General features: G+C 32.0%; 1 protein-coding gene across 6 annotated transcripts in view; it reads right to left on the bottom strand.

The window, feature by feature from the left end:
- Positions 1–13,673, bottom strand: part of LOC142351046 (uncharacterized) — a 113,807-nt gene that overhangs the window by 86,591 nt on the left and 13,543 nt on the right. For 2 of the 6 annotated variants that reach the window (XM_075403113.1, XM_075403104.1), the window contains exon 1: positions 893–1,515. The exons of 2 other annotated variants lie outside the window; for them this stretch is intronic. The gene's annotated coding sequence lies outside the window, so the exon portion shown is untranslated. Of the gene's footprint in view, positions 1–892; positions 1,516–13,673 lie in introns of those variants that run through there. 2 more of the 6 variants (XM_075403115.1, XM_075403114.1) reach the window with 2 other exon arrangements.

Here is a 13,673-nt window from a genome sequence, read left to right as displayed (position 1 = left end):
TTTAAAATATCATGCACGATCTTGCTAGATTAACTTTTTCTTGCAAAACTAACTTTTTTGGACGAAAAAAATAATTAGAACTAAGTAAAAAAGTACTAAAAAACCCGAATGAGCCCAATCCTAGGTCCTATCTTATACTACGTCCTATCTTAGAAGCAAAAAAATTGAAGGCGTCAAAAATTGAATGTAAAAATGGAGCATCCCAAAAAGCATCTTAAATATGGTATCTAGGAGACGTCTGTAATCTTGGATATAGTTTCTAAAATTTTCCCCGACAAATTTATCAACTGCAGTAAAGTATTAGACTAAGGAGAAATCTAAAATTGGAATCGGAAGAAAACGATTTCATCCCAATTATAAGAAGACATCAAAACAGCTCAATTGAAATTGTAACTAAAAATTTATTTCATTTGTTCTCAATGATATATAGGAGCAATGTTGATTTCATCTCGAATAAAACATCGTGGGTGATTACATTCTCCATGAAAAGTATCAGGCGGTGCATACTAACTTGAAAAAAGAATTAAAGCAAACTCTACATATATTGTTTTTCTGATGTTGAATAAATAATTAAAATCTCAAGTCTTACAATTGATTGAATTTTATATGTGAACAAAATGCAGTCTATGTCACAAAGAGAAAAAAATATTGATATTTACGCAATTATTTTATGTAGAGCCATTATCTCTTAGATGAAATAACAAAGAACAAGTTGTTTTTTAATTTGATATGAGTTTGTTGAACTGTGCGTTGTTAAATTTGGTTAATTATAGCCACTTCAAAGCAAAACTTACTTCGGAAAAAAAATTAAACAAGAAAAGAAACTATTTACAAGAAGATAGAGGGAGAAAAGCTCCAATTTCTTTTTAAAATGTAAAGCAAAAAAACTTACTTTTATTGTAACTCGTCGACGTGTTAATTATTTCAAATAAATCAATTACCCGTAAATTGTAAACAACGGAATTGTTTGTCGTAAACAACGTGAACAAAACAATAATTCCATCAATCAGCCAAAAGAGGGAGGGGAAATTCGACACGAGGGAAATTCAATCCGGGAAATTTGGGAAAAATTGAGGAAAAATGGATAATTGGAGTTGAAATGACAAGGAAAACAAGTCAAATATTAAGTAACTTTAACTATTTTAAGGTATAAAATTTTCTAACATAAACTCAGAAATATCATTTTACTTCATTTTTCCTTATTTATTTGCCATCTTTTTTCAACGTCAAAATTATGTCCTATGATTTTGCGTTTGTGTATTTTATGTTTGTATTTTTTTTTATTTGCTGTGCATCTATCTACGTGGAAAAACAGACAAAATAACACAGCTACAGCTTCCTTGACTGCTTTCCCATTTTTTCCCAAGCTGATAAGATAAAATACGGGAGATATACTCCATCTATTTGTTTGTTTATTTTATCCACTTTCTTCAACTCTATTCAATTCTTTTATTCGCTGAAAACAAAAACAAAATATGAACAAAAACTGTGAATATAATTGAAAGACGTATGAATTGTTTATTGAAACAGCGAGATTCATCTCGATAAATTCTCAGTTAAAGCAAAAATAAATTTAGTCTGATTTTTAGAACCAATACACTTACAGTTTTTTTGCATCAAATGTAACAAAATATAACATTATTAAGCATTTGTTGTTCAAAGCGAGCGTACTTGAATTTTATTTGCGTTAAGATGGTACTAAAATTAACGCATGAAGATTTTTATACATCTGGTGTAGTAGGTTGTTCATGTTTAATAAATGCATGATCTAACATAAAAACCGGTTTTTTAACAGAAGTCGCAATTTTCCGTCATTTTTTAAACGTAAATGATATTAGTCATTTGAATTTATAGACGTGAAAGTTCTTTGTAGTGATTGAATGAATAATTTATAACCGATTGTCTAACATTTTGTTGCGTAATGTGAGTTATAAAATTAACCTATTATTACGATTTCAATTGTTGACAATTGAACACTCGAATTGAGGGCCTGGTGGAAACTTAAAGAAAACATTCATTGACCAAACCCTCTGTATTTTCGGAAAAGATCAAAGATATCACAGTAGAAAGTATGTTGAACATTAAATTATTCAAATAGCTGTTCGAGGCATCAATATTGATTGTTCTGAAGTAAAAAAAAAAGAGTCAAATTGAGATGAAAAATTGTTGAAGCAAGAGTAAAACGAAGCAATGCAAAGCGGCGCATGTATTTTTCTAGTAATTTGGACTGTTGCTTGGCATGATAGATATAGAAAAACAAATTTTTACGTGAGACTGTCAGTTCAAGAGAACACTAAAACAAAAATTTTCTTCAAAGATTTCCTTTGCTGATATACATTTGAGAAGAAGTTTTCATGCAGCAAACAAATCAAAACAATAAGAAAAACAAAATTTTATCTTACAGGAATCTGACTTCAAAATGGTTTTATTTTCAAATATGGCTGAAAAATGGTTATCTTTTAGGAATCTGGCAGAAAATAGTTTTCTTCTAGGAAACTGGAAGAAAAAATAAATACCATCAAAGCAAGTGGCGGGAAAAAATTTATAATCACGGAATCTCGCTGAAAAATGGTTCCCCTCTAGAAATCTGACAAATGGTTCCCCTCTAGTTGTTATATTGAAGGAATCTGGCAGAAAAATATTTGTCTTCGAAGAAATTGGTAAAAAAGAGTTATATTGTGAAATATGACAGAATAGAATTAATTAGTGGAAATCAAGCAGAAAAAGGGTTATTTTAATAGAGCTGACAAAAAAATGTGTATTGAATCTGGAAGAAAAATTGTTATCCTCTAAATCTTGGGCGGAAAGAATTATCTACAAAAAATCTCGCAGAGAAGGAACCTTCCAGGAATCTGGCAGAAAAATTATTGCAGGAATTTGGCAGAAAAATGTTTATCAGAAAAAGGTCATTTTCTAGGAACCTGGGACAATTTGTTATCTTCAAGAAAACTTGAAAAATAAGTTATCCTCTAAGAATCTGACAGCTAAAAATATATGTTCTAGGGAAATATCAGAAAAATGGATATTCTGTGGAAAATGGCCACTAAAATAGTTGTCGTCGAGGATATTGGTAGGAAAACTGTTACTTGCTAGGAACCTTGCAGAAAAAAGTTATCTTCTGTAAATCTGGAAGGAAATTGGTTATCTTCCAGCAATTTAGCAGCCAAAAATCTGCCAGAAAATGCCTCTACTTGAAAGCATCATGCCAAGTTGCCACAGGATAATAACCCATTCTTGACTATGACTCTTTAAAGACAATAATAGATAGAAGCAATTAATGAAGGGGATCAAAATTGAAATAACTGAAAAAAATTTCAGAGAATTGTTTCTCTGTTATTAGTTTCTCCGTTTCTATTTCGGATTGAAACATGGTCACTGTATCTCTTTATTAAATAACCAGAAATCTACACAATTCTTTGTTTTAGGGAAAACTTTGAGTGAACACGCAAATTGCAGTAAAAACAAACAAAAACCTCAAATTTATATTACTTTAAGTCTTAAAGACGTTGGGCTCAAAATCTCTGGCTGCTTCGAGTTCCGGCGAAAAAAAAACCAGTTTCAAGGCGTTGGGATGGTACTAAAATTAACGCATGAAAATTTTTTACATCTGGCGTTGTAGGTTGTTCATGGTTAAAAAATGTATGATCTAGCATAAAAACCGGTTTTCTAACAAAAGTAGGAGTTTTCCGTCATTTCTTATAAATAAAAGACATTACTCGTGTGAATTTAAAGAGGTGAGGTGAAACTCCTCTGTAGTGATTAAAAGATTAATTTAATTTTTCTGTATTTTTCTAATATTTTTTACTGATGCTTGGAGTGATAGATTTAGAAAACCAAATTCTTGCGTGAGTCTGTCAGTTCAAGAAGAGACGAAAACAAAAATTTTCTTCGAGGGTTTCTTTTGTTGTTATATTCTTGAAAAGACGTTTTCTTGCAGTAAACAAGTCAAAACAATAGGAAAAACCAAATTTCAACTTACAGTACAGGAATCTGACTCTTAAATGATTTTATTATCGAATCTGACTGAAAAATGGTTATCTTTTAGGAATCTGCCAGATAAATAGCTATCTTCTAAAAGCCCGGAAAAAATGGTTATTATCAAAGAATCTGGCGGGAAAAATTTATAATCTAGGAATCTCGCTGAAAAATGTTTACCCTCTAGAAATCTGACAAAACGTATATGTATATTTTAGGCATCTGGCGGAAAAATATTTTTCTTCGAAAAAATTGGTAGTAAATTGTATCGTGAATTCTGACAGAAAAAAATGTGGGAATCAAGCAGAAAAGTATCATAATAAAAGAAGCTGACAAGAAAAAAAATGCATTAAATCTGGCAGAAAAACTGTTATCCTCTTAGTTTTTTGGCGACAAAATTATCAAGAAAAAATCTCGCAGAGAAAGAACCTTCCAGGAATCCGGCAGAAAATTTGTTGCAGGAATTTGGCAGAAAAATGTTTAGCAGTAAAACTCATTTTCTAGCAATCTGGCAAAATATGTTATCTCTAGAAAACTTCAAGAAAAATGCTTATCCTCTAAGAAACTGACAGAAAAAAAAATGTTACAGGAAACTATCAGAAAAACGGATATCTTGTAGAAAATTGCCACTAAAATAGTTGTCTTCGAGGAAATTGGTAGGAAAAGTGTTACTTTCAAGAAACCTTCCAGAAAATAGTTATCTTATATGACTCTGTCAGAAAATTGGTTATCTTCCAGCAATTTGGCAGTCAATTATCCGCCAGAAGATGCTTCTACTTATAGGCATCCTGCCCAATTGCCACAAGATATTAATCCATTCTTGACCATAGCGGTTTAAAGACAAAAATAGATAGAGGTAATTAATGTAGACGATGTAAAGTGAAAGAACTGGAAAAAAATTCTAATTTTTTTCCTTTTTTTTAGTTTCAGCGTTTGTATTTCGGATTCAAGCTGCTTTGAGTTTAGGTGATAAATCAAAGAAACCCGGTATGGAATAATTATGTATACCTAAAAAGAGCTAGCCAAAATATCAGTGCAAAGTAAAAGTAGCAACATGCAATTTTGTTTTTCCTAAAAAAGTAAACAATGGAATCAGAAAAAACTAAAAAAAAACACAAAAGAATTTAGCTGCAATTTATAATATGTCATTTTTTAAAACAGTTTGCAGAGTAAGTAAAATTGTTAATACTGTACCTGATTTGAATGAAGCAAGAGCAAGTTAGCAAAAACTACATGAAAGACATAAATATTTTCTTGAAATAAATTTTGACCAAACATAAACGGATTTTAGTCACGCGGAATACTCTAGAACTTTTTTCACCCTGCTTCTACGGGAAGAAGAGCAATTTTATGGTTTAAGATCCACCCAGACTTCAATTGAGTAAATGAAAAAATGAACCTTTTCAAATTAACTTCTGTGGGTATAACTTAGAATGTGCTAGTAAAATGGGTTAACTCCAAAATAGAGAAACATAGAGTATAAATAGTGTAGAATAAACACAAGAACTTTAGAGTTCCATTCACAACAATTTTAAGTGTATTCTAATGTTTTGATTAATAAAAGCACAGCACTAGAGAAGGTGTGTGATACTCAAAGCCCCACAATTATTTACTTTGGTACATTGGCTACCTAATTGTATGAAACACAAATTGGATGAAAAACATCAGTTCGAGTTGCCGATTTTTAGATTTCTTAAAATTAATTTGGTTTCTTCACGCTCGGCTAAACGTGTTTCCATTATTTAAAATCAAAAGCGCGATTTGTAAGATAATTTTTGATGGAAAAGATTCTCGCAGAATTTCTAGTCGCAAAAATCTGCTGAAACTGCTAAATTGCGAGATTCTTTTTTAGTTGTCAAATTAGTGTTGTGATATTTCAAAAACTTCACAAAATGGATACCGAAAAAACTTCGAAGCCAAAAAATGAACCACTAAAAACACGGTTATTTAAGATATTAAAAAAAGGTAGGCTGTGCTCATTTTGATTTTTCTTTCTAAAGTAAATTTAGATGAAACTGTTCATTTTATGAACCCATTTTTCCCGTTACTCAGGTACGCAGTTAATTTTTTGAACCTGCAATAGAAGAATGGAGAACTTTTTATTCAGGCAATTCATTTTTTTAGTTATCTCTTTTCCAAGTTTCAACTCCACTAAATTTGTTGCGCATTATAAATTATATGTAATGAAAGTGAAGGTTGTTCGGCGCCATTCAACATCAGAAAAATAACAAGCATGAAACTATAGAGAAAAGTTCCCTCCTCAATCGTAAAAATTGCGGTGATTGATTGCGTTCGTTGACCTGTAATTAACTACAGATTCGCTAGTATTGTTATCGGATAACTTATTTCATTATCAATTACAACCGCTCGTAAAAATGGGTCAATTTCCAACTTACAAATACCCCCCACATTCAAGTAGGAAAAATTAAGCATGCTTTTTATTACATGCTGAAAATTTGCCCGGGTTGTATGATGAACAATAACCCCAACATTTGAATAAAAATGAATATCCGCTCATGTTCCAGTGATGTAATTTTCCAGTGATGACGCAGTAACAAAAGTAAATACACCTCCCGGACCCGAGTGTCAGAGCCTTTCAGTACAGATTCATTACAATCCAATGGTAAAGCGTTAAATCAGTCCTGAATCAGAGTGACCTAAGGGTAAATTTACCTCGCATTATGTGCAGACAAAACCCAGAAACATTTTTTTCATGAATAGTCACTGGACAGTCTTAGTTTATCATTTTTTCTGATCAGAGTAAAATCATAGTAAAAATGAAATTTTCGAAAATCGAAAATTTTGGCAAACGTGTCGCACGATCAGGCAAAATAACAAGTAAAATCGTACCGGAAACCTTAAACTCTTGACTCTTGTTGAAACGGGGGGGGGGGGGGGGGTGGGGCGGGGGTTGTTGTAAGCAGGGATTTACAAAGCTGCATATTTTCCACCACTGCCAAATTGGATGACCAATCAAGTGGCCAGTCTTCAGATGAAGAAATTATTGCCCGATTATCAACTAAATTAGCCCACTGTAAGCCAAATCCAAATCAAACAGTTTAGACCTAAATTGTGTCGTTGTTGGTTTTTAAATGTTTCTAATATTAGTGTATAAATAGAAAATATAGCGCAGACTTAAGCCCTGGAATTGCAGGTGACGTTTTAAGATCGTTCCTTGAAAATGTACGTTCAAGTTTTAAAATGCCAGATCTATGCAATGCCAGATTTTTTAGGACCTAATTTTACATCATCTGAACGTCTTAATGTGCAGAAAAAAATCAGTCTGAATTTTAGGCTGTCCAGAAAAAATTCAGTGCATGACTCATCAAAATTTCATTCTGCGCAGACCAAACCCAGTCTATTTTTCAGTCTGAGAAGAATAAAATCAGAAACGGTTTCTGAAATTTACAATTATCAGGCTATAAAATTCCCTGTCAAGAATTCTTGAAATAGAAAAAATCAGAATGGAATTTTCATGATTCAGTACTGAATTATTATGACACTCAGATCCGGGCTAACAATTGAAACATGCTCACACATTTATTATAACTAAATTCATTATAGTCATAAATAACAATTCGTGCATGTCTCTGAAAGCTTTAAAGCGTTAATTGACGGAACTCTTAATAGAGAATTTGAACTTCAGTGTGACAGAAATAATGATATAATATTATTTATTGAAGCAATTAAAATTGTGAAAATTGAAGTTGAAAAGAAAGGCTGATTAAAGCAAAAATAAATCAATAGATATTAAGTCGAGTTTTGACGAAAGTTACGGATCGTTAGCAATTTTAAGCTAACAAGGATCCAAAATATTAATTTGGATATATTGTTCCAACCCGTCAGCCGGTCAGCCTGTGCTTAGGATAACAAATGAACATTTCTGTTAAACTGTCTTCATTTCCGAAGACACAGAAATTCACTTTTCTACTAAAAACTATAAAACTATATTCCAAGTAGTTTTCATACTAAATAATTTTCAATTTAAAAAAGTTTCTGTGCCTTCAAAATTTGAATCCAGTCAACAGAAAAGGCTTGATTTTTCAATCCTATGTACAGCCTATGTACAGAATAAAAAAAGGTTTGCTCTTTGCGAGCAAAGTTACAAAAAAGCGCAAAGTTCTTATTAAAACATCCCTAAATCTTCGATGTAGCAGTGGATATATTGAATCAATTTAACATCAAAATACCTTATTTATAAGGTCAAGATTAATTTATAAAAACAAAGGTCAATTAATAAGGAGTTAAAGAAATTAGATCAGCTTCAATGAATTGAATTATTACTCACTTAAATTAGACTAGCGCCTTAAATGCGACTTGAGGCAAAAAAACAAAGCAGTTTGAATATTTCGCATTAACATTTCATTCGCCTCAAAAGTCAATGTTTTGCTATCAATTCAACAGTAGCATGATTAAAGTAAAATGAAAAAGAAAATTGTCGGTACCAGGAACTTGACAGCAGTTCAGTTAGAATATAGCTTTCTCTTTTTATGAAAAAACCCGATAACATAACTGAAAGCATACAATCATAACTACAAAACAATTCATATAAATTTTTTGTTGGTCAGAAACATTCTGCTGAAAAAAAAGTTTTTAATAAACTGTACAAGAGATTTTAGACTATTTTTCTCTCAATTTTTTTCTTTAAATGTGTTATTTATCGATTTTTTGTTTCTAACTATGTACAATAATTTTCTAACTACTTACAATATGATATAAAAGAAACGCATTCCATATTGTAAAAGGATCTGTTTTTGTAATTAAGTTTAAACTTTCAACCAGCAAGCAAAAAAGTGAAATTTTTAAAATTGTCAACCTCAAATTTTTCTATGATAACACGAAAATGAGATAAAGAACGTCAACAAACATTTATTATAGAGATTTTTCTATAATAACACAAAAATGAGAAAAAACGTTTACAAACAATTCAGATTTTGCGGGCCGTTTTGAAAATATCATTCTCTTAATCGAAAGAATGTAATCATTCTCTTAATCTTAGTGAAGAATGTGAGGTTTAGGGCGATTAGTCAATCATGTGCAGGCTCTAATGTTTACTTCTGGATGTAAATTTCCGTTATTTACAACTCTATTAGAACTAGAATAACTAGCTGAGGTTCAGTAATAGGTACTACGGCTTTTGCCAAGATAAAAGTATTTTTTCCGCAGTCGAGTTCTGAAAATTAAAATATGGACGAATCCCTTTCACAGGAATCACTAGATTGATGAGGACAGTCTTACGATTTTTAACTACTAAAAGGGGGAAAATAAGGCAAATATAAGAGCAAAAACATTATCATTTTTTAAGGATTTTTGAAAAAGATCTCATAGAAGATCACTGAGTCATGAAAATAAATAAATTTATCAAGTTATTTTTATTAGTAGTATTTTAAGCATGATTGCGGAGATCAATAATAATAAAAAAGAATTGCAATTTAATTTTGCAGTGTTCTCAAAAATATTTTGAAATTTCGTCCAATACCTTTCATATAAGAGGACAAAATAACTCATTTCTCGATAGACTCCGACGGCTATAGTTGTTTTAAGGTATGAAACCGTTGGCGCTTCAATTTGCAGCGTTTGACGACAAAAAAACTTCTAAGTGAAGACCATTTTTTATTTAAAAAAGCATCCCATTACTGTTTTTTGTGTTTGAACATTGCTTTGTTTTAGAGAAACACTAATTTCAGAGCAGGGAATGGCTCGGTAGAAATTTTTATATATAAACTTTTATGTATTCTTATAATTGTTTTTGTTACTGCTTTTAATTTTTCGTCTTAAGGAAAGTTTTGAGATGAATTCTAAAGACAATATATTGTTTTCTAGCAGAGTGAAATGTTTGATAACAAATGTACGCTTCAAGTGTTAATGCGGGAGAGTAACCTCAAAAGAATTTACAATTTATCATCAAGTATAAAAAAACAGTTCAATTATTTTTAAAATTAGGCAATTTCATGAATTTAGTTTTGTAGTAGATGCTGCATTATCTCTCGCGATGTTTACAGCAACTGCAGCATTTTTATTACAATTCAAAGAATTTGAATTGTATTGGGGCACTGTCTTTTTTTAAAGATCTGTTCACACATTTTCACGATTTTTGAAGTCAAATTGGAGTAGTGATTTTGGTCACGCCGAAACAGGAAGTGGAGCGAAAAAGCGAGTGGTTTTGCGGCGTGAAATTTTTTCGCTCTAAATTTAAAATAGAGTGAGAAAACAGTGTTTGAACAAAAATTCGCTTTCTCGCTAGTGGTTTTTTGTTGACATGCGGCAATTTCACTTTGATTTTTTCTGTTTTTTCGATTTTTTGGGTTGGATTTTTTTCTAAATGGTTTTTCCAATCCATTAATAGTCCTTTCTAGGTCTAGTTTTCTGTTTAGTCAATGAAAATTCTTTGAATTGTACGTAAGGACTTGTCCTGCTATGTCTTTTATTTAGCTTGGAACATATGTATAAGATTTAATTTCAAAATAAATTTGATATCAAAATAGCGAAACAAGATGTTGATTCCAAACCCTATTCGCCTACACGACAACCTCAGCAGCGAATCGCAGCTTCAATTTGTAGAAGACACCTATCAACATTTTTTTTTATTTTTGTCTGATCAGTCAAAAATAATACTGAAGACAATGGCGTTAGTGATGCAGGTTAGCCATTACAATAAACTTGTCGTCTATAGTGAAAAAATTGAATCCTTTGCTCCATTTGTTTTTTGCACCAAAGGAGCAACAATTTCAAATTTCATACCATAGAAAAACATTTTGATGCGATAGCCTAATGGCCTCGTGATAGCTCAAAACACAGGTTCGCACATAAAGTGGTAATTAAGGCGCGACTCAGCGACAGTGTATGGCAGCAAGTCTGGGGTCTGAAAAGTGTTATCAGGGTCCCATAAAACCCTTGCTAATATGAATCACCATCAGTTAACAATTTTGCTAATGCTCGCAGCAATAATTACCCATGAGCAGACTCATGCCTTGAGGGTTTTTAAAAGTAAAATGGTATGAAAATGGTTGAATATGAAAAAATTTTCATTATGGTAACAAAAATTTTGAGATAATATCAAGCTTCATCAGAGCACGCCGGCGTCTCATCTGATGTAAATAAAGCTTTTCGGGGTGCATTTGGTCGATAAATTGCATAAGAAAATACTGAAGTTTGATAACAGCGTATAATAAAGGTAAATGGCCTATCAGTTAATTGACTATAATATAAACAAGACGGTAGTCATAACCTAACGTAACTTTTTGACCAGTTATATGCTGCAGGTGAATATAAATATGCATAAAATGGAAATCGGTGGTCTCAAATTGAAACTACAAATAGAGCGCTTGATCAAAAACACGTTGAGCAAAAAGCATAAAATGGTCACACAGGCACTTCCTTTGAAGTTCAAGTTGAGTGCACCTTTTAACCTAAATGCTACTTAGCCTATTTAATGTTTTTTTTTGGATGTAACGTACATACAAACAAATAAAGGCTATATAGCAACAAGTATTTTTTATCTGGGGGGGGGGGGGGGGGTCATGAAAAACACTGGGGGACTTTCTTATTTTCTGAGAAAAAGAGTGAAAGAGTGAGTCTTTTTTGAGAAAAGATACAGCCATTAGAAAATTCAGCTGGGCCGAAAATAACTCTCGTTTAACCGTGAGAGAAAAAAAATTATTCGTTTTTTTTTTGCTACAAAGTTTCCTCAAAGTCGACTTTAACCCTTGGATTTAACCCGTATTTTCCAAAAGTCGCATTAGAAAAGAACAAAAATTGAAAAGATTAGTAACATCAGCTAGCTAGCTTGGAAACAAATTTAGCTGAACTTTCACTTTATTGAAACCGCACTTTTCAACAGTTTTCTAAACCGGCAATCAATTTACTGACGCGTCGGCCAAGTGATACAGATAATGTGAAATTGGAGTCTGTATAAAGTATCTTTGAAGATGCGTCTCTTTTTGATCTCAAATCAGCATTTCAAAAGGCGCCTTTTGATCAAAAAGGCTTACAACTCTCATAATATGCGCTCTAGACGTAATACAAACGCCGTTTGAACGATTTTTTGGCCATTAGGTTTATAAAATGTCAGCTTGCAAGAAAAAAATTGTCGCATTATGATCATAAATCAACTTGATATGACATTCAAGGTCAGAGAAAAATAGACGTCAGTTGCTTAGCAAATGCAAAGCAATAAAAAACAAACGAGTAGGATATCCGTGTGCGTTTGCACATCAAGCTCTAACCAGACCTGCCATCCCGCTTATCTTGGAACTTCAGAACGCAGAAACTGAAAAAGAATGTTATCAAATAATTGCTTTTAATCCTTCGACAACTCGATCCAAAACAAGGAACAACTTTTCGTGCAATCAAAACTATGAAAACAGGTTTTTTGCAACTTTAGTTCGACAACACATAGTACAATGGTTACAATCGAAACAAAAACAGATTGATGTAAATCATAGCTGACGAGATTGTCAGAAAAAAGCCGCGATAGCTTTGTTGATCTGCAGTCTCAAAAAGATAAAAAAAAACAGACCAAAAGTGTTTCTTTTCCTTTGATGCAGTTATGTTAGTATTTGTGATAAAGAATCTGCATAACTTATTGCTGCTTATTAGAGTGACACACATGCTTGCTTGACACTCATCTCTTTGAATTATAGAAAAGTATATTGAGAGTGAGGAAGTCACTTTTGAGAGAGAGGTAAGTCACGTGTGACCAAAAATTTAATCACGCAAATGAACAAAGCATAGCATGAAAAGTCCGGACATACATTTCAAACAATTTTTATTGAATAAATAAAAAACTAGAAATAGAACGGACTATGAAAGGATTATGAAAAACAAATTAGAATCAAAACAGGTCCAAAAATCGAGAAGAACTCAAAGTCAAAATGCCGCATATTTGCAAAAAATTTTTACGCCGGAAAACCACTTGCTTTTTCACTCCAATATCTGTTTCAGCGTAGCCCCAATCACTACTCCAATCCGAATTCAAAAAAAGACAAAGCCCCAATACAATTCAAACTCTTTCAATTGTAAAAAAACTCTATCCAATATGAGCGAAAAATGACGTCAAGCCCGCAATTCAATTGAACTTGCACTAACAATTGAAGAAAAGGCAGATTTGCAGTGATTGTTACGTTAAATGTTTGTAACAAAAATTTTGTCGACGAAATAGAAAAAAAACATAAGAAGACAAGTCCTGAAAGAATTCAGAGAAATTTTTTAACTAAACAAAAGAAACTAGACCTAGAGCTGACTTTTAATGGATTTGGAAAACCATTTAGAGAAAATTCAAATAAGTATTTAAAAAACAGTCAGTATCAATGTCAAAATGCCGGATGTGAAAAAAACAAAAAGAAAGCGAAAGTTTATTCAAACACTATTTTCTCACTCTACTTTATAGTTAGAGCAAAAAAATTTGACTTAAAAAATCATGAAATTGTGTGAACAGCTCTTTAAAAAAGACAGCGCTCCAAAAAATTCAAATTCCTTGAATTGTTTAAAAAAACAATAGAAGGCTATTAACAGCGCCAGCTATCGTTTTGCAGCTATTAAAAATATTAACAATTATTTAAAAAACTCTTTTGGAAACATTTTGGACCTCCTGCTTGATCTTTTGACAGCTCCTTCAGCAAGCAGAAAAAAATTATAATTGTCTTATGAAATAGCAAAATCAGCAAAAAACTTTGGAAGCTGAAAAAAATCTGTAAAGG

This window comes from Convolutriloba macropyga, chromosome 12 (genome assembly GCF_964194025.1).
Source record: "Convolutriloba macropyga chromosome 12, txConMacr16.3, whole genome shotgun sequence".
NCBI classification, from domain to species: domain Eukaryota; kingdom Metazoa; phylum Xenacoelomorpha; order Acoela; family Convolutidae; genus Convolutriloba; species Convolutriloba macropyga.
The sequence above is the reverse complement of the archived record's forward strand: the minus strand, read 5'-3'. Positions and strand labels throughout refer to the sequence as shown.